General features: G+C 43.2%; 1 long non-coding RNA gene across 1 annotated transcript in view; it reads right to left on the reverse strand.

Annotated features, from left to right (window-relative positions):
• Window positions 1-4,471: 4,471 nt before the first annotated feature.
• Window positions 4,472-12,146, reverse strand: part of LOC309327668 — a 38,750-nt gene continuing 31,075 nt past the window's right edge. Inside the window, exon 3 of the long non-coding RNA XR_014150617.1 lies at window positions 4,472-4,540. This is a non-coding gene — a long non-coding RNA (uncharacterized lncRNA). The remainder of the gene's footprint in view (window positions 4,541-12,146) is intronic.

Consider the following 12,146-nt stretch of genomic DNA (forward strand, 5'->3'; position numbering starts at 1 on the left):
GATCCCTTTTTACTTCACTGGACTTGATCACACTAAACACACTCAGGGATGTATGCATGCAGCAGCTCCTTCCATCTGGAAGAATGAGGAAAGTCCACATGCACAAGATTTCTGTGTTCCCTTTGCAGCACCTAGAGAACTCTGAAATTAGCTAAGCTATTAGGCCATTGCTGGCCACGTGACCCGGAAGTGTCTGTGGACAGCACTGGCTCCCGGCCTCTTAAGTGAGATGAGCGCACAACCCTAGAGTTGGACACGACTGGCCCGTACGGGCAGGGGTACCTTTACCTTTATTAGGCCATTGCATGGGTAAACATGCATATTCAGCTACATATTTTCCATTCATTTCAATAAAACTTTTGCAGGATATGTTTTCAGTGGGCTGCACCCTAGATCTTGTCTCCAAGTGGTGAAAACATCAGGAGGGTCAGTAAATACGCATTTGTCAGCTTTAGCATTTTCATTTTCAAATAATTTCTCTGTTCTGTGTTCCCAGTGACTGCTGGGCTTAAAGAATTGCTGTGAGTCTAAAATGGGGAGAGGGAGAACCATGTATGACACTTTGAGCTCCTTAGAGGAAAGGTGACATATGAATGTAATAAATAAAGGCACCAAGATGGCCCTGACCCAGATAATACTCACCGCTGTATGTCACAACTAGGACAAGGATGATTCACCACAGGGAAACCATGTTTGATGGTATCTCCATGACAACTGCAAAGTGTATTCTAGCTTTGAACTACATCTCTGGGGTGTTCCACCCCAGAGATTTGAGCTGGTTTAAAAGCACATACAGTGGCTGAAGTGGTTGTGAACCACACATAAAACTCCTTAAGTACAATTGCTCTGAATGGAAGCAAACGAAGGAAACAGAGACCTTGGTGCCAAACATCTCCAGACAAGGCATCTGTGGAAGTTGTGAACACCTTTAAATTTGCCATCGCAATTTGTAACCGTACTTATATAATCCTCCGCAAAGGTAAAACATCTTATCTAGCAATGAAAAACACTGAAATGTATCAGCTTGCCAAGAGAACTGATGCCTCCATTTCCAAGGATGTCTCAGCTGTTTACCCGATACCAGAGTCACACATAAACACAGATGAACCAACAGCAAAGTTTAGCACTTGAATTTCACCATCTCCTTTCAACTTTTGTGAACAGATCAAACTTCACCTGAATGCAAGCTCTTATAATTGCTTGTGCTAGAACATGCCTAGATGAAACAAAATTGATGTCTTCTTTGATGATTAAAGTTCCTTTAAGAATGTATCCCCTCCTCCACACATACACCAAATTTGTGCATGGAACTGTATCAAAGGAATGCAACCAAACCAGGTAAATTTTTTCACATGGGAAATGGCTCCTTTTTTTTAAGTACATGTGCTAACAAGTGTGGAATACTCAAGATAATGCAAAAATGCAATTTTTCTTCAGGACTAAGAATATTATTGAGTAGTAATGGATGTTCTGATCTGGGGGGGGGGAATTAAATTATTCTCCTGATTAAAATATGCAGGAAAGTTAATTTCAAAACCTTTTATCACAACCAAAAGTGAACAGCTGCTTTTTATTTTGACACAAATGCTCCCAACTATATTCGGAGATGTGATTGCATGGAGATATATCAATGAGAATTGAGACTTTCTTCTGAGTAGACTTCAATAAGAGTGCATTGTAAGACACACTTTCTGAGATATTTACTAAGCAGCCTTAAGAAAATGAACCACCTTCTCTTTTAAGGTCTGTGAGGCAAAGCAAAGGGAAAACAATGTAATAAATTCCAATAGATTCAGTGAAACGGGGAGATAATGAACTAGTAGTAAATCCTAGATAAAATAGAGTCTTAAAATTGGGGGTGGAGGAGATGATGCATGCCTTCCTCATGAGATTCCCATAGGCATGTGATTGGCCGCTGGGAGAATAGGATGCTGAACAGGCCTATGATCTAATCCATCAAAGATTACTAAGTCGTTAAAAAAGCAAGGCTAAATTAAGGGAAGACAACAGCTCAACTTTGGTGTGTCTGTGTAAGTCACCAGAATTCAGTGGCTGCTTCCAGATTTTTGAATTCCCTCCCTAGAGAAGTTAGACTGGCTCCCTCCTTGTTGTCTTTCTGGTGCCAGATAAAGACTTTCTTATTCCAGCTGACTCTGGGAAACTGACTGCTTTTAATGAAAGGGCTGGTGCTATGCTGTTTTTACTCTGTGTATTCTATTAATGTTTACTTTTTAAATGATTGCTTTTTTCCTATTTTTTTAGCTGCCTTGAATCCCTATCAAGGAAAAAGGCAAGGTATATATAAATATATAATCTTAATAACAATCGTTGGCTGATTCCCAAAACTCAAAGACACCGTGCAAGAAGGCATGAATTTTATGTGGTAATTATGAGGAAATTTAGCTTGACTTCTGCCTACTTTAGCTTAGCCAAATTAAGAAACCACAGTAAGTTTTTATATTATTTAACAGTGTGCATCCCTAAGAAACCATTACAGAACAACAGGTTGGCACTAACCACAGAATGGGCACAAGAGTAGTATTGCTCCCCAAGGTCTTCTTGCACAGCACTGGGCAATTAACAGCCTTTGTACTATTTCCACAAAAACCAAGAAATCTTGCCTCAGGTCAGTTCTGATTCTCCATTTTCCAATATGAGTGCTATGTTGGGGCCTTCTTCAGTACTGCAAGTATAAGCATGATAAATACGGTAGTTAACAAACAGGCTCACCTCACAAACTGAGCAGCGAAATCCAGAGGCCATTTTTGGTGAAGAGATGCTCAGATTTCAGGTATTACAGGTGTTCCAGAGCAAATTAAATCAGCACTGAGGAGCTGTTGTTAACAATTCACTATTAACCTGATTACCAACCTCTAGTATTCATTTCTCAGTGGGTAAACAGAGAATTAGTGAGAAGTTGCATGCAGCAGATATTGCTTAGCATTCAGAAACATCCATGTTCCTTGCCAATGACTTCCCATGTGTTCCTCCTGCCGAATGTGGTAGCAGAGACATGCATATAACAAATCATTCCTTGATTCTCTCTCATAATCAGTACAAAGGAAGCTATGGAGAGAGCCATTGTGGTGTAGTGGTTAAGAGCGGTGGACTCGTAATCTGGGGAACCGGGTTCGCGTCTCCGCTCCTCCACATGCAGCTGCTGGGTGACCTTGGGCTAGTCACACTTCTCTGAAGTCTCTCAGCCTCACTCACCTCACAGAATGTTTGTTGTGGGGGAGGAAGGGAAAGGAGAATGTTAGCCGCTTTGAGACTCCTTCGGGTTGTGATAAAGCGGGATATCAAATCCAAATTCCTCCTCCTCCTCCTCTTCTTCTTCTTCTATGGAATTTATATATGGAGAGAATTTCTTAATACATACACCATAGCATTTCATACCAGCAATTCTCTGGATGATTTATGTCCTTTGCATATAATTGGAGGAGTGTATATAGCTTTTGCCACTTTTGTGCAAGATTTGTATGAAGTGGGATTACTCTGATGTTTCATAAAATACATATTTATGTATTTCTCTCTGGTCTTTCACAAAAAAGAATACTCCTTTAAGTTTGATGAGACCTATAGCAGAGATCTTTTGAAAAGATGACACTCCTTTATTACCTGTGTTACCAAGAAGGTAAAGTTTAATTGCAAATGATAATTGCTCCTCATTTCCACATCACGTTTTATGTGCAAGGTGTGCTACAATCTTTTGTTCAAAAAAAAATATATCCACTTATCTGCACTACACTGCCATAATGTTCCTGGTTGACAGACTGAGCTAGGAGCTGAACCCTGTTCTCTCATGCCCAAATGGATTTACTACTCAAGCCTGAGGTGCATTTTATAATTGAAGAGAAGTAGGCACTATTCAGAAAGTTCCCCTGGGTGTCAAGAGTTTAGACACACCAGGCCCATCTTTAGAGCAGCTATCAGCATCATCATTAAATTATGGCATTTGCTCCCATGAGAGGTAGAAATGGCCACCCACTTGGAGGGCTTAAAAATAATATTAGAGTAATTAATGGAATATAAGGCTATGTTCTGCTGGAGGTGGAATGCCTTTGAATCACAAGTGGAAAGAGGACTTTTGCACTCAAGTTCTGCTTCCTATAGGCATCAGATTGGCTGCTATGAGAATAGAATGCTGGACTATTATTATTTCAATTTATTACTTGCCTCTCACTATAAGGTCCCAGGGTAGAGTACAACAACATTAGATACAATGTTTAAAACCGTTTAAAACAAATTACAGTCACAAAAATAGGGTGGATTCTAAAAATACCATTATAAGTTCCTTGGGTACCTGGACTTCCTCTTCTAATTCCTTGGTGCCAGATGCTGAAGTTAGCATGTTAAAAATACAAGCCAGGAGCCAGCCCAGCGATGGCCCGCTAAAGATGGGTCATTAGCTGGGACAAAGGGAGTGGCACTGTGCCAGAGGGCAAATGGGAGGGGCCCCTCTCCCAACTCAGAAGTAGAGCTGGAGGCAGAGTTGGAAGGAGGGCAGTTGTTTTCGGGATTGCAGTTGGGATAGTGTAAGCTGCAGGAAAAGTTAGTTGCAGTTTGCAAGCGGCGGAAAACTGGAGAAAGCAGGGTTAGAGCAAATCAAAGGCAGCAGCCATGGAAGAATCATGATCTTCTGGAATGCTGGAAGCCCCTCTATCGTAGGCTCAGGTTGTATGTATGTATAAATAAGCCATATATCATAAAGACACCACAGTCTCCTCTGTGCCTCATTTCCAAAGGAAACACGAATCCTGGGTACTGTATATACTCGAGTATAAGCCGACCCGAATATAAGCCGAGGCACCTAATTTTAGCACAAAAAAACTGGGAAAACTTATTGACTCGAGTATAAGCCGGTTCACCACACCACAAATCTGGTGGTGGCAGCAGCGGCGGAGGAAGAAGAAGCAGCCCGAAAGGGCTGCTTTCAGGCTGCTCATTCCTCCGCCACGACCGCCGACAGCGGCAAAGGTGGAGGAAGGAGCAGCCTGAAAGGGCTCCTTTCAGGCCGCTTGTCCCTCCGCCGCCACCTCTGCTGCTCGCAGCGCCTCTCCCAACTGCGGCTCCTGTGCCTGCCCTTGCAAGAGGCAGGCGGCGGCAGGACCAGTGACAAGAAAGGGCTCCTTTCGGGCCGCTCGTCCCTCCATCGCTGCCACCCGCCTCACGAGTATAAGCCGAGGGGGGCATTTTCAGCATTAAAAATGTTCTGAAAAAGTCAGCTTATACTCGAGTATATACGGTAAGTGCCTGGAACCTCTGGAATCTCACACTGCTTGGAGGTTGGAGTGGCGAGCTACAATATATATCTCAAAGACATGTCTCAAAGTATAGAGATATGTCTTCAGAATGCAATAGAAACTGTGTAATCAAGATGTCAGATACACCTCTGTGGGGATGGAATTCCACAGTTGAGGAATTCCACAACGAGCTGAGTAGGGATCTTCCTATGTTCTGATTACCTGAACTGAATACTGACTACATGGTATCATAATAGAATTGGGCAGGGTTCAAAAAACAGTTCTAGTCTCCATTAAAAGCCACATTAGGGGGTTAAAAAAAACAGAAACCCCGTCTGGCTCCAAATGTAGAACCATGATACTGATGGAACAGCTTTAAACAATGATACAGTTTTAGCCTGATGAATTCTGAAGTGCTCAATTATTTGTCAGTGCGTGAGGAGGAGGGTGGGGTGGAAATGTGTCACCACAGTTCTCTGATTTCATGAAGCAACACCTGAAGAGCACAATGTTAAGCTGCCTTAAAAGTGCTTTTTCATTATTAAGAAAATGTGATGCACATGTTCGTTGTAGGATGTTGCTATTCCCCAGCATGTAAACTGGGAAAGCACAAAGCAAGCAGGCAGGAAGATCAACTCCAGCCTCCTCAGGAGGCAACAGGGCTGATAATATCAAGCCAACATTTAGTCCACTTTATATATTAGGAATTGGAGGATATCTGTTTTCTTAAAAAATAATAACACCACAAAATGCAACCAGACCCAGTGATTCCTTGCAGGTGAGAAAAAATAGGCCCACAAGACTCCTCTCCTCACATGAGTTAACAAATCATGTGTTTTTATTAGATTTCTTGCCCACTCTCTACTATGAGGTCCCAGGGACAATATCAAAACCACTTAAAACAAATTACAGTCAGAAGAATAGGGTAGGTCCTTAAAAATACATCTCAGGTGTCAAAAACCAGGGCAAAGAGGTGCATATGACAGGTGAATGTGCCAAATTCACCTCTGAGGGGCAGAAATTCCATAGCTTAGGAGCGGCCACACTGAATGCCCTCTCCTGGACTGCTACCCCCAACACTTCTGAGGGCAGTAGAACTACCAAGAGGGCCCTCTCTGTTGATCTTAATGCTAGAAAAGGTCTGTAGGGAGGCATATTTGGGGCCTAAGTCAATTAGGGCTGTGGCATATAGAGGTCCTCAGTATCCTCAGATGGTGGAAACTGGAAAGAGGGGTGACAGTGGCAAGTCCCTACTTTTCTCACCTAGCCCCCTAAGCTACTCTGCTACCCTCAGGCATGGTGGAGGTCACCATCCTGTTGCCAGCACTGTAGAAAGATTCATTGGCTGGGTTGTAGAATGGAGATGCCATCTCCATTCTTACCTCAGGCAGGAAAATATATTGGGGTTGGCCCTGGCTGCATGTGAAGAGCTACTTCCACTAGTGAAGAGAATGGAGCAGCTCCTTTCACAAAAGAGTATGTGTGAAGCTCAGGACTGATGGCTGCTTTGAACCCTTGCATACACAATAGGAACATGGCTGAGTTTGCAATCAGACTCACGTCACATAAAAACACTGTTTGTGTGAACTTATTGTGGGTGGTTCATATACGGCTGCCCCAATTCCTACAACAGCAGTTTGGCTCAGGACTCTGCCCCAACTGTGTCCCTGGTGACTGCAAGCACTAGTCTACAGGAGAATATGAGTGGAATCCAGTGGATCCCCTCCTTTTGTAGGTGAGCAATGGGTTGCAGCAGTTGTCCTCTTTTTTGCTCAAGCAAATCATCTCTCCCCTCCCCCTCCTCACCCTTCACCCAGTGGAAAAGGGAAGCAGTGGAAAAATACATCTGAGCCTCTAAATCGGGGATGGGAAATGTGTAGCCCTCCGTGCTAATATGCAGTTATTATAAACAGTACCATATGCAGTACTGAATAAGAGTGCAATAAATTCAGATGCCTGGATGATGAAGACGTGTCTTGTTGAATCATGGTGAGAAGATCTTTCGGATGAAAACTGAACAATGCAAAGATGGAACAATACTAAGGAGAGGGGAGCCAATTTTATCATTCCAGTGTTTACTTTAAAATTGAAGGATGTAAATTAGCTAAACTAATTTAAAAATGAGTAGAGTATTTTGTTAAGAGGAGGGTCTGGGCTAAATGTTAGGAGCCCGGGATCACTCCAAAGTAAATCTATGTCATTGACTTTTTAAATGATTGCTGTTTATTTTCAGAAACAGACAGCACAACATTGCAGTGTACTTTCCATTGATTGCATAAACAAAACAAATAAACAAAGCCCAAATGTATAACTAGAACAATACAATGCACAGCTATCACCAATGTGAAACAGGATTGGACCACAGTGGTGGGGAGAGGCTTGAGCCCTTTGCTATTCCTATAGTCTGGATCCAGAATGGGACTCCCCTTATCAGAGCTTGCAGGGCAGCAGCTGAAGAAGGAGCAAAAAGGGTTTTCTTGTGTGTGTGTTTCTTTGTGGCTGATTAGCTGCTCTCCCTGTGCAAGGGTCAGAGGGGGCAGGGTTTCTGTTGAGGCAGGTGATTAGCTGTGGGAGGAGCTTATCAGAGCTTGTAGGGCAGACAAGATGGGTGACACCTGACTTGAGAGTAGTACATGTGAAAAGGATCTAGGAGTCTTGGTTGACCACAAACTTGACATGAGCCAACAGTGTGACGCAGCAGCTAAAAAAGCCAATGCAATTCTGGGCTGCATCAATAGGAGTATAGCATCTAGATCAAGGGAAGTAATAGTGCCACTGTATTCTGCTCTGGTCAGACCTCACCTGGAGTACTGTGTCCAGTTCTGGGCACCACACTTCAAGAAGGACACTGACAAACTGGAACGTGTCCAGAGGAGGGCAACCAAAATGGTCAAAGGCCTGGAAACGATGCCTTATGAAGAACGGCTAAGGGAGCTGGGCATGTTTAGCCTGGAGAAGAGGAGGTTAAGGGGTGATATGATAGCCATGTTCAAATATATAAAAGGATGTCACATAGAGGAGGGAGAAAGGTTGTTTTCTGCTGCTCCAGAGAAGCGGACACGGAGCAATGGATCCAAACTACAAGAAAGAAGATTCCACCTAAACATTAGGAAGAACTTCCTGACAGTAAGAGCTGTTTGACAGTGGAATTTGCTGCCAAGGAGTGTGGTGGAGTCTCCTTCTTTGGAGGTCTTTAAGCAGAGGCTTGACAACCATATGTCAGGAGTGCTCTGATGGTGTTTCCTGCTTGGCAGGGGGTTGGACTCGATGGCCCTTGTGGTCTCTTCCAACTCTATGATTCTGTGATTCTATGATTCTAAACATCCAACTGCTATTTGCATAATTCTCATTATTTTTACTATGGATCACCATAGCTGCTACTACAGGAGTAGGGAGCCTCAGGTGCAGGGCTGAATGTGCCCCTGCAGGTTTCTCTACCCAGCCCTAGAGACTCTACCCAGGCCACACACCCCAGGCCTGCACCCTCCATTAGCCATTTTACCTGTTCTAATATCTGTAGCTTGCCTGGCCACACCCACTCCTGCTATGCAGCCCCTGGAAGGTTTCCCATGAGGAAATGTGGTGTTTGGCATGAAACAGGGTCCCCAGTCCCTATGCTAAGGTTTCTTCCCCAATTATCATTACTACTACTTCTACTTTTATGAAGGTATATGCTGCTATTGAAAGGATAAAGGATCCTGTGTGAGAGGCAAGGAAGTTAAGATCTCCCAGGGTAAGAGGCTGGAAGAAGAAAGGGAAGCTCCCAAGTGAGAGTTGGGTATGTTCATTACTCTCTGTGTGGGATAAGAGTTAAGATTTACTTGGGGAGAAAGGACTTTGCATTTTTTCTTTCTCCTTTTTATGTTGGGGGGGATTGTAATGTTTAAGGAAAGTCCCAATAGCCCTCTTTCCAAACAAAGAAAACATACTATTTTTCCATAGTGCCTTACAACATGTAAAAACAATTAAAAACCATATAAAAGGTGAAACAACATATCCATTAATTAGAGTAAGCACTTCAATTTGGTTGGGGTGGTGGCGGCTCTACCCCTTTTGGTAAAACCCCAATTTATTTATCTTCATTTTAAAAAATCAGACGCATCCTGCTTTAAATGCAGAGTAAAGGTGGCGCTCCAGCCCCTTGCCCCACAGTCTGAAGGAAGGATGGACAAGTCTGTCAGTTTTGGCTTCTCTTACTTTCTCATTTTTCCAGTCTCAACTTCATTCTTCTCCATATCTGCCACACCGGTTTGTGAATATATCTATTTTTAAGTCTTTGCAAAAATTCAACAATTTCAATGCAAATTTATTAAACGATATACATTTTTGTACATAGGTTTGCCTCATATTAGCAATTTCCCCTATAATCACTGGGTCATGTAGGTTAGCCTCATCCCTTGCCACCATACCCCTTGGCCACAGCCCTCTGCCCCCACACTCAAAGGGATGCCGCAGGCATACTGACATATGTGCGTAGAGCTTGTTCGTGCAAGGGGGGATTCTGGGACAATCTGTATCTGTACCATGAAAGAGCTTCATGGTCATATCATATGTTGTCATGCATGTTAGGGCCCCTTCTCATGTCATGTGTAGTGGCATAGCTAGAGGGCATTTCAGCAGTGAGGATCCAAACAGTGCATGTTTTGGGCACATAAAGTCTCTCCCCCACCTCAGTCACCCTAATCTCTCCAGCATCTTTATTGCTCAGTCTTCACAGGTGATTTAATGTTGTGTACAACTCGAGAAAGGAGGCATCATTTGATTTGAAAGGTTAAGGAGAAATCTCTTGGAAGAGAGTATTTCAGACCTTGAATTGTTAGGAAGATGCACTGTGCACTAAGCCGATGATGAGAGCAAGATGGAACATTGGCATATAACTCTGGTTATATTGGTTAGATAAACTCTTTATGGCATTGTGGCCTAAGATTTATTAGTGCTCCTTTCGTGAAAGAACTGATCTCAATGATTGCCAAAGAAAAAAGAATATAAGGTCAGGGCAAGTCCTCCAAATTCTGTCATCTCATCTGCCTCGTAAACTTTGCCTACGTCACCTAAGTAGATTGATGGGTATTTTATGTAGACTGTCAACAATCACGCAAGAGGCAAAAGGTTAAAAAGCAAGGACGAAGGCGTAAGCAGAAATTCAAGTATCTACAAACATTTCCTGGATCGTTCCCATGAGGCATAACATTAATTCAGGATGTACCCTCAGATATACATGGTAAAAAAAATTAACTTCTTTTTTTAAAAAATGAAATTGGCTATGCCAACCCCAATTTGAGTTTTATGAATTTGTTTTCCTCTTCCCACACCATTGCTTTTTCCTTTCGTATCATGTCTTTTAGATTGAGAGATTGTGTTGTTGTTTTTAAATTTCTGTACAAGCAGTATTTTAGATGCATTGTCTTACTATATATTATTTTTGTAAGAAAAAAGTTATGCTACAGCCTCACAAACTTCAGTGTGACAACAGCAGGGTGAGTGAAACAGGCAGACTGGTGGTGCAAGTAAGCTGACTGGCAGAGTGAGCAAGCAAGAGGCCCAGATGGGCCTTCCCATGTTCCCCCAGCTGCTGCTGCCACCACCCGCCTGCATGCATGCACAACAGGGAGAGGGAAGACCGGGGTCCAACTGAGCAGGCAGCCCAGCTGACGAAATGACTGGGTGGGAATTCCGGCAGACCAAGGGAGCTGGCCACTCCCTCATAGCAGTGGTACCAATTTGATTGGCAGCAGGAAACCTGCCCAAATCCTATGCTACTAGTGTCCACAAGAAACCTGGCTGAGAGGAACTCTTTTTCAGACTAGAGATGTAAAATGTGCACTTGGTGAACTAACCACTAACATAAAAGCGATTCATCATGTCTTTTGGACCACTGTTTTTATGCCTCCGAAAACATTCCTATGATTAGCTTTATTTGGATTATGGAATTCCACACAAGTACAGAATGTGACAAGCACCAAATTCACTTTCCTAATAGTCTGTTTTTGTTTTAGCGGCATTCGGTTCCTGCTTGCACAATTCCCATAGACATCTGGTTGGCCACTGTGACAGAGTACTAGACTAGATGGGCCACTGGTTTCATCCAGCAGAGATATTCTTATGTTCCCACTTGGACTACTGCAATGCACTCTACCTGGGGCTACCTTTGAAGGTGACCTGGAAACTACAACTAATCCAGAATGCGGCAGTTAGACTGGTGACTGGGGGTGGCCGCTGAGACCATATAACACCGGTCCTGAAAGACCTACATTGGCTCCCAGTATGTTTCTGAGCACAATTCAAAGTATTAGTGCTGACCTTTAAAGCCCTAAATGACCTCAGCCCAGTATACCTGAAGGAGCGTCTCCATCCCCATCGTTCTGCCCAGACACTGAGGTCCACTGTGAGAAGTGAGGTTACAGGGAACCAGGAAGAGGGCCTTCATGGTGGTGGCGCCCACCCTGTGGAATGCCCTCCCATCAGATGTCAAGGAAATAAACAACTATCTGGGCTTTAGAAGACATCTGAATGCAACCCTGTATAGGGAGGTTTTCAATGTTTGATGTTTTATCATGGGCAGGGTATTATTATTATTATTATTATTATTATTATTATTATTAGCTAGTGCTGTCAAAATTAATCATCTCTTTGGCAGCATACATATGGGTGTGGGGTTTTATTCAGATTCTCTTGCATATGTTGGACACAACTGAAAAGGTATTCGTGCATGGAAGCCTGCTTCTGCATGCAGATTGCTGGATCCGACTGCTAACATCTGTGATGAACTGCACACAAACCCTGCTTAGTACAAGTTCCTTTCAAGGCCAGATGGAAAACAAGCGGTCTCCACACAAACTCACCACAGGCACAAAGGTTGTGTGCTGTTGTGCTTCAGCATTTGCTGAGGTCACACTGGAACCA

The sequence above is a fragment of the Podarcis erhardii genome, assembly GCF_964252035.2.
Source record: "Podarcis erhardii genome assembly, chromosome: 1".
Classification (NCBI taxonomy): domain Eukaryota; kingdom Metazoa; phylum Chordata; class Lepidosauria; order Squamata; family Lacertidae; genus Podarcis; species Podarcis erhardii.